Source organism: Castor canadensis, chromosome 5, assembly GCF_047511655.1.
Source record: "Castor canadensis chromosome 5, mCasCan1.hap1v2, whole genome shotgun sequence".
Taxonomy (NCBI): Eukaryota; Metazoa; Chordata; class Mammalia; order Rodentia; family Castoridae; genus Castor; species Castor canadensis.
The window spans coordinates 91,697,858-91,711,851 of record NC_133390.1 but is presented as its reverse complement, the minus strand read 5'-3'; the positions used below and the strand labels follow the sequence as shown (position 1 = coordinate 91,711,851).

Genomic DNA, 13,994 nt, shown 5'->3' with positions numbered 1-13,994 from the left:
ACCCTAGCTTTGTATGCACATATGAATAATAAAAGAAAGAAAAAAAAAGAATGTATGTGAAAGAGAGAAAGGACTGACTGCAAAACATCTGGGTGTGGTATGGTAAGGCAGAGACCGTTACTGGACACAGAAAACCAAGATGGGGTGAGGGAGGTGGTGTGAGAATGCCAGTCTCATGAATTAGCAGAAATTTGGAGGGAGGTTTAGACCTCTTTCTAGAGTTGAATGGCATGTGTGTTTTGGGGGTATAAGGGTGAGACAGAAGACCCGTTGCTATTATCAGAGAGCTTTAAAAAGTAATAAATGAAATGTTTACTATTTTTCCATGCATTTTATGCTTTAGTTAAATAGAAACACTCATTGTTTTAGCAATTTGGAGGCTAATATATTTATACATCTAAAAAACTCGGAGATAATAATAAGGGCCATTATAAGAACGTCTCCAGTGGAGGTAGGAAGATTATAAATGAATTTGAAATAAGGGTAACTGATTCTCCAAGTGAAGTGTGGCATATCTTTCATGTATAGGAATTTAATGGACCAGTCATCAGTAGGTACAAAATTAATTGATATAGAAACCATTTTGAGTACTTAATATGTTTTGGGCACCAAAAATAGAAAGACTAATAAGGCAAAAACTCTCCCCTCAAAGAGAACCCAGACCTCTTAAGGGCTGCATCAATTGAGTAAGATAGACAATATCAGGGTGGTAAGGAGATCTGGTTTCTTAATGAAATCCTATCTTTAATGAAAGATATAAGCTGGGCATAGTCCCATTTGCAATGGCTTCTTTTATGGAGCAATAGGGAAGTGAGAAAGAGAGGGTGGGGCCTCAAGACTGGATGTTTACTTCTGTGAGAATGTGGCTCTTGTGTTCAGGAGCTGGGCGCTGTAGAGGAGAATGAAAGACTAACAGGGTACAGTTATCAATGGGACTCATGAAACTCCTCATCTGGCATGTTATGCATGGAACTGACAGCGTGAATAATATCCTAGCAAAGGAGATGTGTAATTGGGGCATGACTACTTTAATTGAAAGGATGTTTTATAAGCTAGCTGCTCCCCAAGTCTGTTTTTTCTTTCTTTTGGGAACATAGCAAAACTAGGGTTCCTAGCCTCTCTTGAGGTTGTATGTGCTGATGTAAATGAGCTCTGAACGATGAAAGGTGGGAATAAGTAATATATGTCTTGAGGAGTTGCCCAGAAGTACTCCACACCTTTTCTACTATGATAGTGAAGATCTCGGAAGCTTTGTGTGAAAATAATGGAGCTGTGAGATAGAAGAAATCTTGGCCCCTGACTCACAACTTGGAAGGTAAGAATAGGTGTGTACTAACCAAGAACACCTATTTTGGACTTGTGTGGGAAATCTGTCTCTTGTGTTAACTCACTAATATTTTGGGCTTTTTTTTTTTTTCAGACTACATTGTTCTAACTCAGTCTTCAACAAACTATGACCTGTGGGTCCAATCGAGCTTAAGACTTGTTTTTGTAAAGCCCATGAAAAGAACTTTAAATTTTTTTGTACATTAGAAAAGACTATGTGACAGAGACCATATGTGGCCTACAATGTCTAAAATATTTATGATCTGTCTCTTTACAGAGAAACTTTTCTGATCCCTGTTTTAATCAGTATAGAAAGCCTTCTAATTATATTGCAAATAATTTTCCATATAAAAAAAAAATATATTGAATAAGGAAGAATACAGATGTCTACTTTCAGAAAAAAATGTAATAACAGGAACTAGCTTTATATTTTGATCCAAACAACTAAAAAATATCTAAGCCCCAAGTATAAGGCTCTCATGACATTGAACATTAGTCAGTGAAGAACAGAGGTCTCTGGGAGATGGGGAACAAGTGAAGTGAGCTGAGTTATAGCCTCACCCTCTTGTACAAGATTTGCAAATATGTGTGTCTCCATGTATGTGTGTACATGTGTGTGTGTGTATGTGTGTGTGCATGTGGGGGGGACCTGGCAGCTTCTCTGAGTTGAGAAGAAAGATTTGGGCAACTGTGGAGCTCAGGGTGAGACAAATGCCCATAGAGAAAACTCTAGATAGATGTAGAGTGTCCCCTACTCCCATTTAGCAGTGGTTAACACATCCATGTGAGGAAATTACTTCACTCTCAGGAAAGAATCAGTCAGGGGAATAAGAGGAAACAACTAACTGGAACTAACTCAGGCAGGAAGACTGGAAATAGTTTCTATTCCTACCAAACAGAGTAGAATTCCTCATAACACAGGGTCATCTGGTTGAGTACTCAGTGGGTTTTCCTTCACAATAGTTCTGAACTAGATTCTGCACTAGTTTCACTCAACAGAGCTTAAATGCAAGCTCCAAAAGGGTTAAATTTTTTCTGTATAATTACCTCCTCAGAACAAAACTCAAGCAAGTTTTAGAAATACAAAGAAGAAAGAAGAAGAAGAAGAAGAAGAAGAAGAAGAAGAAGAAGAAGAAGAAGAAGAAGAAGAAGAAGAAGAAGAAGAAGAAGAAGAAGGAGAAAGAAGAAGAAGAAAAAGAAAGAAGGAAGAAAGGAAGGAAGCAAATCCCTAGAAAGATAGAGTTTGTAATGTGAGGCATTCATCTAAGAAAATATATGGATGGTAAATATGCAAGTGAAATATGTTCCAATTCACTAGGCATTAGAAAAATGCAAATGAAAGCCACAATGAGATGCCAATTCAGATCTACTAGGATGTCTACATTTGAAAAGACTGTGGATATCAAGTTTTGGTGAGGATATGGAATAATTGGAACTCTGCCATACTACTGGTTCGAATGTAAAATAGTATAACCACTTTTGAAAACTGATTTCTTACAACACACCATATGATTGAGCCATAAGTTCTTGGTGTTTATCCAAATGAAATGATAAGTTATATTCATAAAAAGATTTGTACATGAATTTTCATAGCAGCTTTATTTGTAATAATCCCAAACTGGAAACAACCCAAATGTCTATCAATAGAGTAATGAATAAACAAATTGTGGTAAATCTAGATGCATTCAATTGCTAGAGCTGCTGTAACAAAATATCACAGACTGAGTGACTTAAACAATAGAATTCATTCTGTCACAGTTCTGGAGGCTAAAGGTCTGAGATCAAGGTGTCAACAGGTTTGGTTTCTTCTGGGGTCTCTCTCCATCATTTCATTGTGATGACCTAATATGTTCTTTTCTTGGTGCCTGCATCCTTGATATCTCTCTTTTTGTGTCCTAATCTCTTCTTCTTGTAAGGACACTAGTCAGGTTGGATTAGGGCTTACCCTAGTAGCCTCATTTTGACTTCATTATATATTTAAAATTCTTATCTCCAAATATTGTCATATTCTAATCTATCAGATTCTAAGGGCTTCTTCATAGGAATTCTGGGGGGGGGGTGGTACATAATTCAGTCTATAGCACCATATAATGGAATTCTGTTTAGCAATAAAAGAATAAACTATTGATGCACTATATAACATGGATGAACCTCAAAATAGTTATGTTGAATATAATAAGACATAGAAGAGTACAGACTGTGTTATTCCTTTTATACAAAATTCTAGAAACTGCAAATATCTTTATGGTGATAGGAAACTCATTGATTGCATGGGGATAAGGGGGTTGGAGGAGAAGTAGGAGAGACAAATTATAAAGAGGCAGGAGGGAACTTTTGGCAGGGATAGATGGGTTCATTTTCAAGACCATGGTTGGGTTCATTTTCAAGACCATGGTTGAGTTCATGGATATATATATATGTCAAAATGTTTTAAGTTGTACACTTTAAACTTATATGGGTAATTGAATTTTAATTATACCTTAATAAAAATTTTTAAAGAACTATAAACATATTATAGTTCTGTTTATAACTCATGGCTGGCTTAAATTCACATTGCCATTTTATTATTCTAATAATAATAATAAAAATATCAGGGCTGTGGGCATAGCTCAAATGGTGGAACACTTGCCTAGCAAGCAAGGTCCTGAGTTCAAACCCCACTACTACAAAAAATATAAATAAATAAAAGAAAGAAAGAAGAAAAAAATATAAAAAGAAAGATAACTATCAACAAAAAGATATCTGTTTGGATGAATTACCACTATTTTGATTTTTATCTGTCTTGAGCTCCTGCATTTACCCATGCTGTACCCTCCCCTCCTTTCTTCTGGGAGAACTTCCAGTCTTTGGGAACTGGTCTCTCCTTGCTCTAGTCATGAAGATACAAGTGGAATACTTACTTAGTCATAGTTGATTGGTTGATAGGTGGGCACTTGGAACTAGTTGACTAAGATGGAGACGAGTTAACCTATGCTAGAGATAGAAGCTGTGGGTGAAGAGTTTTCTACTGGTGGTGTCCATTTTCCCTTCCTGTGGAGGAAGTCAGTGTGGGCTCAGAGAGAATGAAGTCAATGCAGAGAGAAGGATAAATGAAAGCAGGAGAGAGAGAACTGGCATTGTTGAGGTTCTGTTTCTGACTCCCAGTTATTACTAGGAACCAGCAATAGCCCTTATCTTTTCATGGTTTTCTCCCATGGTTCCTTATATGTCTCATGCCAATGTTTTCCTCATTTATCAAATGAATAGGCTCCTGTCATGTCAAACATCATCAGCAATTGATTATATACGTAAGAAGTATGTTTTTATTTCTCTTTCAGTGACTGAGATCCTGACATTTCCCTGAGTATATAAGTGGAGGTGAATCTCATCAAATCAACAATCCCATTTAAGTCAACACATGTTCATCAAATATCTATTCAGCCCAAGGCATTGTATTATACGATAAGAAAGACGTTCTCATCAAGAGTGCATTTAAATAGCCACTCAAATTTCAAATACCTAAGCAATTTTGAGACTTTCCGTTGTAAATAATTTTGTGGCAAAACTCCAAAGTGAACATTGCTTAAAAAAAGTTTTAAAAAAATGAACTCATTAGAAATATGTGACCCTGGGGAAATAAAAGACATTCAACAACCTTTTATTTTGTAAGAATCTTCTGGATTCCAGATCAACTGTGGACTAGAAACTATCTCCCAGACTTTATCCTTCATAGTAACCTTGCACTATAATCAAGAGAAAGCTTTTTGGTTCTAAGGAATTTTTTTTATAGTTAAATACTCTGAATTCAGTTACACATTTCTGTCTATTACCTGAAACTACTAGGAAGTATAAAAATGGAGCAAATTCTACAACTTTTCATAAGACTGTTTTTGTTTTTTTTCATTTATTTGTTTTTGTTTTTAATTTGTCTTTTACATTGCATATTGAAGCTGATTAGTCATTTTCTCAATAGTTTAAAGAGTGGAAATAGGGGCTGAAGGTGTAACTCAAGTGTAAAGTACCTACCTATCAAGTGCAAAAGCCTAAGTTCAACCCCCAGTATGGTGGTAATCACCACCATAAAAAAAAAAAAGTAAAAATAGGCCTTCCATGTCATTGAGGGCTCTTTTTATAGGGTGGTGGTTTATTAAGACAACACAGTTGGATGTCAAGTCCTTCTTCTCCCTCATAAGAGGTTGAATAATCCTGGGGAAAATGTGTTAAGAATGGGCGAATGAGGCAGGGTAGAATGCTAAGCAATGAGTTCTTAATAAACTCTATTTAATTGATTATACAGTGAGATTTATTCAGAAAATCTATAGTATTTACATATTAAGTCACATCTTGATTATTCTTTTAAATTAATAAAATATTAAATAATGAAAAGGACATGTTATTGAAAGGTTTTTAAGTTTTCTTTGTTTGTTTTGATATTTTTAAGTAAACATGAATTTCTTTACCTTCATATGAGTGAGTAGCTAAGCAGTACTCATGGTCCAATAGAATGGCACAGCATTATCTATGCCAAAATATAATTTTGTAACATTTCTCATATTATCATATTATGACTCTTATCTTCACTAGGCCTTTTGGCATCATTAAACTCCTTTCCATCCCTCTTTCCTTTCAATTAGCCACAGAATTTAGTTCACACACACATTGTCACATCTAATGACAGCAAGACATTTCATTCTGTAGTTATATTTCAACGTAGCTATCAGAAAAAAATTAAAATAGTAGGACAAGTGAGGTGTGTTGGTGTACACCTATAATCCCACCTACTCAGGAGGATATATGGTAGGAGAATCATGATCCAAGGCTAGTGCCAGGCAAAAGATGGGAGATCCTATCTGAAAAATAACCAAAGCAAAGAAGGGCTAGAGGTATGACTCAAGTGGTAGAGGACATACCTAGCATGCCAAGGCCCTCAGTTTACACCCCAGAACCATCTATATATGTATTAGTAGGCTAAGGTATGGTTCTTAGGATTCCTGCTGGCCTTTCTTAGTTAAACTTGACTGTATCTTACAGTCTCGCTTCCCCAAAATAAAGCAAGACACTAAATTTACTTCATATGTTCCACAAAGGTGATATGTGGGATTAATAATTTGGAAGTGAAAATTGAAGGATTGGTCTGTGGCAAAGGTGTGAAATGGGAGAGACTTATTTTGAGGCTCACTTTACATATCTGTAATATGGACAAATTAATAATTTCATAGGAAATTCTCATAGCTGTTGAATGAGAAAACATCAACCATGGAGGCTGACAGCTGAAAGGGAATGCTAGTATCCTATCTGAGAGACCAACTCTGTACTCCTAAGTTTTCCTTGCCTCCTTGCTTTGTCAGTTCTTCCTTCTAGCCCACCTCTGGTTCCCAGGAACCACAGGTTTTCTGTCCTTCCTGTGGGAAGTCCAATTTGTAGCTCCTTTCTTCCCAATGAGATGTCAACAACTAGTAGGTGCTTAAAGGACATTTTAACAAGTAGTGGATTTCTACATGTCTGGGATTTTAGATGTCTGCAGCTGGGAGGGGTGAGATAAAACTCAGTGGGTGGGTATTCATTTGCTTTGCTTACCTTTTCATTTACCTTGCGTGAGTCTACCGGGAAAACTGGTAATAACAAGATTGATGCTGACAGAAAGCAACTGGTTTGGCCAGTGTTTACTGGCTGCATGTTGGCTTTGGTAAGTCATTTTGACAGATCCTTGTCTTCCTTGCTGCATAACCTGCCAATTCACTTTCTAGTAAAAGATGTGGAGGACTAGAAAGAAATCTGTGATTTGAATTTCCATTCAAATCCTGGCTCTGTCATTTCTTAGCTGGTGATCTTGGCCTCAGTCTTCTCAAGTCCAAAGCAAGATTAGAGTCCCTATTTATGAGGGTTAGTTGGTTTGTTTTTTGGTCAGGCTCAGAAAAGATTTTTACGTGGAAGTGTTTTATAATGAAAAAATGTGATAGAAATATAGTTGTTATGATTCAGGAATTCCAGGGATTTTTTTGGTATGTGACAAAGACAGTACTAACAATGTACCAAGGTGATTAGATTAGAAAAGATTCCAGATTTAATATAAGGTGACATTTCATATTTCAAGTCTTAGTTAGATGGCATAAAATGTATATTTTGGGGTGCTTTCTCATCTATGAAATATTGCTAAGCTTTCAGGGTCACGGTTTTTTATTAGGTGATTTCTTCAAGGTTTGTGTCTTTGCCAGGCTAGCTAGACTCAGTCTGAGTGCAACTGCTGTGAATTAGTTGTGTCCTCTTCAGGGCCAAGCTCAACCAAGTCTGGTGTGAATCTATGAGTGGCCCAGAGGAGGAAAGAGATGCAGAAAATTTCAGGATTCTATCCAAGTTTACTGTGACCCTACCCACACCAGCTCTTGTGTGCTTCTTTTTCCAGCTGACTCAACTCTGACCTGTTTTACACTGTTTGATATTTGTATTTCTGGAAATGGTTAACCACATCACTACGTAATAAGATTGCAATTCAGGTCAGATGCTATCCCGGTAGTGGGTGGGAAAGTGGAGACAAGGTTGCTATGTTTTGGGGCAAAGGACAAGATCATGCTTGCCTGCCTGCAATAGTACCTGGTACTTATCTGGACATAGACAATGGAACTAGTGAGCATTTAGTTTAAGATTTTTTGTCACATTTTAATTTATTTTTACTTGAAAATTTTAAATTGCTATTAGTACTCCATGTTTAATGGAATTTGCCTTCAAAAAATAAAATATTAGCATGGGGAAAGAACCAAGAGTTTAAACAATCCAGCCCTACTCTTAGAGATAAAGGAATACATATGGAGAAAAATGACTTGCAGGCCCAAAGAAGTGCTATGTGGAAGAGTCAAGTCGAAAGGGCCCAGTTTCCTGATTCCAAGTCAACCACTTTTCAAATCACTTTGCATGCCCATTCTTGCCGATGTGGTTTGATGTTCTCAGTTGGCCTTATCTATTAATTCTAAATAATCACTATTATTTCCAACAAATGCATTATCCACATACGAAGATCTCAAAGTGCTCAGGGAAAAGACTGGGATGGGAGAAATGACTGGAAGCAATAGAATTTATACCAACACAACACTAAGCCAAAGTAATGGATTTTAATATTTCAGTTTCACCCATGGGATGGCCCAGAGTGGTGGCCCTCAGTCTCTTCTTTTTGTTCTTTCCATATATGCACTGGAACCAGAAGATTTGTCAGTTTCAAGCCCTGCCTGCACCTCCTCACTGTCTTCTCAGACACTGGTAGGGGCTGACTAGTAATTGCTGGAGCTGGCTAGTCAGTTGCAAGTTCCTAACATCTGGTAGTGGAGAGGAACCAAGGGTTGGGGGCCAACGGGAGCAGACAAGCCCGGTGGCTGGAAAGTGAAATAGAACAGGAAAAGTATCTGGGCAGGGAATGGAGAGACACACATTCATACAGCATGTCCAGCCACATCCACGCTCATGCACACACTGGAGGTGGTGAGAGCCCTCAAACACTATGCTACTCCCACCATGGTATAGCTGTGAAGGCGGTGCAGCACATTCCTCCTCTTGCCTCACAGATCCACCACCTTGCTGAAGAGCCCTGAGTGTAAAGAAGGGAGCCCAGCAGAGCAGGGCAGTGAGCCCCAGGTTTCTGTGCATGTTGTTAGGCATGCTGTTCCTGGATCTCTTGACAGAGAACTTGACTTGGATTGGGCTTTCTATTAGCAAGGGACTCTTAGGACAAAAGACATTTAGGGGAAACACTGCTGGGGAGGAAGTAGTCTGGGGTGTGGAATCACAGGGATCTGAGTTTTGAATCCAGCTTTGATCTGTATTTGTCATCTTGGGCAAGTGTTTTCTAGCTATAAGTTAAGAGGAGGCCCAACAAAGAATTTAAGGGTGTAGGCTCTAGGACCTTTCAAAGCATAAGCTTTGCAATCCTGGCTCTGTGGCTTATTAGGCAAGTCTTTTCACCTCAGTTTCCAACCTGGGAAACAGGGATGACCATTGTTGTGCTTTTTCCATTTTTATGAAGACTGAGTTTTAAGTTTAATTCACTTGGAAAGGTACCTGCTCGTTGGATAACCTACCTGGTACAAAGTTGATGCTCAATAAATGATACTTACTTTACCTTTGTTATAAGCTGGTCACAGAAGAATGTCCACAAGACTTGCCAACATGTGAACACATGATCGTATCAGAACCTGAGTCTGTAAGTTCTGAAGAGGCCTCAGGGGAAGTGAGAAGCCAAAAAGATCTCAGAGTCTTCTTCAAGGCTTCTGTATAAGATGGAATTTCAGCTGAGGCCTTTGGGCTAAATCATAGCTCCTTCAAGGGGTGGGTGGGGGGAAGACTATGTTTATCATATAAAGGATAGGGTAGACGAATAAGGATTGGGGCAATTTTAGAGTCTCAGATGATTCTTATCAATTCAAATCATTCTGATTTTGATAAAAACCCAAATGGATTTTTTAAAACCTAGCTCAATTGAAAACTGCCCAAGTGCACGAGAACAGATCCGGAAATCCCATCTGTTTGATATTTGCAGAACTCATCGTTCTTTCAGTCTGGGCACAAGTGACTCACTTTTCATTGTGTTCCTATGGCAGACAGCAGGTTTTGTGTGCATGAGAAATGTTCATGTCACCTTTGTACTTGGTAAGTGTGTTTAAGGATTTCATTGCTTGTGATTCACATGGAAAGGGGATTACATAATCTAGCAAATTTATTGATGTATATTTTAAATATAAAACAATGATGTCGGAACCATAAACTATCCCTTTTCTTTTGCTTACACTATTCTGTGGTATCACAAGGATTATAAGAGCATGGGTGAGCTCTCAAGTCAGACTGGCTGGCTCTATCCTAGTTCTATCATTTAGGAACTGTGTGCCTCGGACAAATTAATGATCTTCTCTGTGCCCCAGTTTTCTCATCTATAAACTGGCAGAGTAAGAGTACCTGTCAGTAGTATTTAGGGTAATTAACACTACTTGCTCCCAAGTGTCAGAATAATTAATGTTTATTTCTTGCTCAAATCACAGATGGATATTACAGTGTTCTAGGTGGTTCCCTTCCAAGTTGTGATTGTGTGTATCTAGACTTCTTACATTGTGGGACTTTGTTTTTGTTATCCAATAAGGCTACTACCTACATTTGGTTTTTTATACTTAATTAAAATAAAATAATGTTAAAATTCACTTATATGAGGCACACCTCAAGGGTTTGTTAAGCCACATTGTTTAGTGATTACTATTTTGAACAGCACAAACAAAAAACACATCCATTTATCAATGACACTTATTGAAGCCTAATAAGGAAGACATTATTCAAGACCATCACAACAGATGTAAGGACCATTGCAATGGAATTTTGAAATGTGGTGAGAGATGGGACTTGCCTTTGAATACAGCATGGGCAATTGGCAATTTATAGCTAAGAAGAAGGCAGGGTGGAGGTAGGTGGATGCAAAACTGCTCATCGTTATTATCAGGGTTAAGGGTGATCTGTAGAAACCTACCTAAAAGGATTCTTGTTGAAGACAGGTCAGGGTGGTCGGACATGACCTGGAGGGTGGTAGAAGGCAAGGAGCCTGGTCACATGTCAAGAGCGATCAGATAGTGAGGGTGAGTGTGCTTGCTAAACTGACTTAGCAGAGTTCTTGCAATAACTGGGCCTTACAAGGACATGCACATATAGGTCTAGGAGAAGATTCAGTAGCCTGGCTTAAGTTTGGTCAAGAAAAGAATCTTGTGACGTCATTGCCAAGCATTCTACTAGACAGCTCTGTCTTTGGCTTCCTTCATGTTTTCTATGGCATTGCTTCTGTGTAACCACAAGGAAGAACAGAGTCTTCTTGGAATCTCTCTGCACAGTAGGAAAGGGTTTCAGGAATTTTCCTCCTTTCTGTCTAGTTGTCAATAGTCAAAGGGTTCTATTTTTGACTATATAAGATAAGCTACGATCTGAGTTTTTGTTTTGTTTGTTTGTGTGTTCAGATTTTTTTAAGACAGGGTCTCCTTAAGTAGCCACAGACTGGCTTCAAATTTGAGATCCTCCTGCCTTAGCCTTCTCAGTGCTGGGATTATAGAAATGATCCACCATTCCTGGTTCCTATGATCTGAGTTCTTTTGATAGTACAGAAAATTACAGAATACACTCTATTTCCATCCTCTTATTTTGAATATCATCAGCTGAATATTATTTTGTATTTTCCCTTTGTCATGTCTCCCCACCACTGACAAAGAAGGAAGCCTCAGCCTGGAGAGAAAGTACTGACACTTCTGGAGCCCACCTCACCTCTTTTGACTGATTCTTGCTTCTTTCACGGGGGTTGGATATCTGGCTAAATGTGGTACCCAACACTTAGAAATGTGACCATATGAAATAAATAAAATCTTCTTATTTCACTAATTAGTGACAAGGTGGCAATCTAATTGTTTTCTTGGCACTATTTATCCATTTATATAACGACTATTTCATTTAGATTTTTCCGTTTGTCAAGAAGTTACATCCTGACCTCAGGGGGACAATCATTTCAAACATCATTTTCTGCCTTTTCAAAGTCAAGACTAGAGAATACATTAGGAATTTTCCATGTAAATCATAATTTTGCCTCATAATAAGACTATAATGATGTTTTATTCATTTTTTATACATTGCTTGACTCTTCCACCCTCATTATTTTGCTCTAATTTGATTGTATGTTTGGCTCAGAACACTTAGTGAGGAGATGTACAGTCGCTGTTCTGAGGAGACCAGCAGGACAAAGTCAGTTTGAACTTGGTGGAGTACCAGTTGCAGAAGAGTTGGAGAACTTGACATTGGGTCTTTTATTCTGAAACTGTATTATGCAGTTTGTATTATCACGTGCTTAATTACTTTAAACTAGCTAAGCACTTGCTATGCCCAGAGTGTCACACAGAAGAGAATTGAAAATAAAAAATAAATTAAAAAATGAATAAAACATATCACCTCACCCAATTCCATTGCTACCATTTATTTTTTCATAGCACTTATTGCATTATCTAATTATCTTAATTTATACATTGTCCATCCTTCCCAGTAGAAAGGCAGAGACTCTGTCTTTTATACTGCTATAAATCCAGAACAGAATCCATGCCTAGCGTATTGAAAGACTTAAAATGCAGTGAGATATCTGATGAAGAAAAACAAAAGATGCTTACATTTTCCATTAAGAATGACCTCCCTCTTTTAACTCTCTTCTATCCCATTAAACTCTATTCCCTATCATTCTGGCCCTAAGCAGCCCTTTTCTCCTCTGAGATCCTAGTGATGATTGTTTGTATTATCCCTTTGACATCTGCACCAAGTTGTGATCTCTATTTTCATTTAAGTTATGCTCCTCTTTTTTTTTTTAAATTTCCTCCTTGATATATGTAATAGCATTTAGTAACATGTAAGTATTACTTGTTATGAAACTGCTATAAACTCCTTGAGATTGGTAGTTTCTCCTTTTGAAACTTGATGGCCGAGACCTGTATTACATCAGTGAATAAATGGATGAGAATGACTTTATCCATACCTCTAAAGATGAGATCAATCATGATCACACCACCTCCAATTTGGAGTTTTATCTCATCTGCACTGGTGTGCTTACATAAACCCTGCTATTAGCATCATTCTGGGGTTTTCTCTCTCCTACTGTCATGTCCTTCCTCTTGGCTTTCAACCAACACACATATTCAGCTGGCAGACTTGCTGTCTAGGGTCAATAACTTCCTTGAAATGGGAGTGGGAGCAATTCATTCACCAAGGGAGGCTACAGTGAAGTCATCCAGGGGCCCTGGGGGCCTGGTGTCTTGTACAGGCTACACACGCTGACTCAGACCTTGGCCCCATTGGGTGGCTTTGTCTAGTGTGTGAACTGCTTTTGAGACCTTCCAGGAAGAGAACACTCTGCTTTTGTTTTAAAACTGTGTTGTTATTGCTCCAGCATATTCCTGACCACCTAAAGCTTGTTAACTAGAAGAATCTGATACAATTTGAGTGTATAATTATTAAGCAGAAATGCCTGGCTATATACATAGAACACAGAGCAAGGGGCCATGCCAGGAGAAGGTGTCAAACACCAGAGCCTTGAAATAGCATTGGACTTCCATGGCAAACCAGGATGGAGGCCCTTCTTGAAAGGAAGTGGGCTTTGCCAGCGTTTTCCTGCACAATCATAAGGATGGCATTGTCTCCGAGAATTTTATACCAACTTGTGAAGCTCAATGCCAAGTTCTATTGCCTGGAATCTCCTCAAAGTTTCGCTGAGACGTTGGCAGAAGCATCCAAGCCATGTTTTCTGCTGTTTATTCTTTTGATTTTTTTTTCTCTTTGCAAATGGGAATCAGAGGTGTAAATGTTCCATACTAAAGGAGCAAGATTATATCAAAAGCCACACCTTCTCTGCCCACACCTAACAGCTCCCAAGAACATCCATTAATTTTAATCTCACCGGCTCTCCACGGGGCGAAGTATGCCAGCATAACTCTGTTCTTGTGTGTCTTAATCGCTTCAGGGTACATTTCAGATTAGAACTGGATGGACTCACCTGGCTGGGTAAATTAGGCATTTGTGGTTTACAATGATTTGGTGTGCTCCAAGTTACCCCAGTTTACTGCTTTTTTTCCTTAGGGCGTGGGAGAAGGCTTTATCCATTTGTATTCTGACAAAAGACATTAAGGCCAAGATTGAAGCAATTTTCC

The 13,994-nt window shown here is 38.2% G+C and overlaps 1 long non-coding RNA gene across 1 annotated transcript; it reads left to right on the top strand.

Moving 5' to 3' along the window:
- The first annotated feature begins 868 nt into the window (after positions 1–868).
- On the top strand, positions 869–4,959 carry LOC141423086 (uncharacterized). Its single transcript, XR_012447741.1, has 2 exons — positions 869–1,315; positions 4,644–4,959. It is a non-coding gene; the product is annotated as an uncharacterized lncRNA (long non-coding RNA).
- Positions 4,960–13,994: the final 9,035 nt, after the last annotated feature.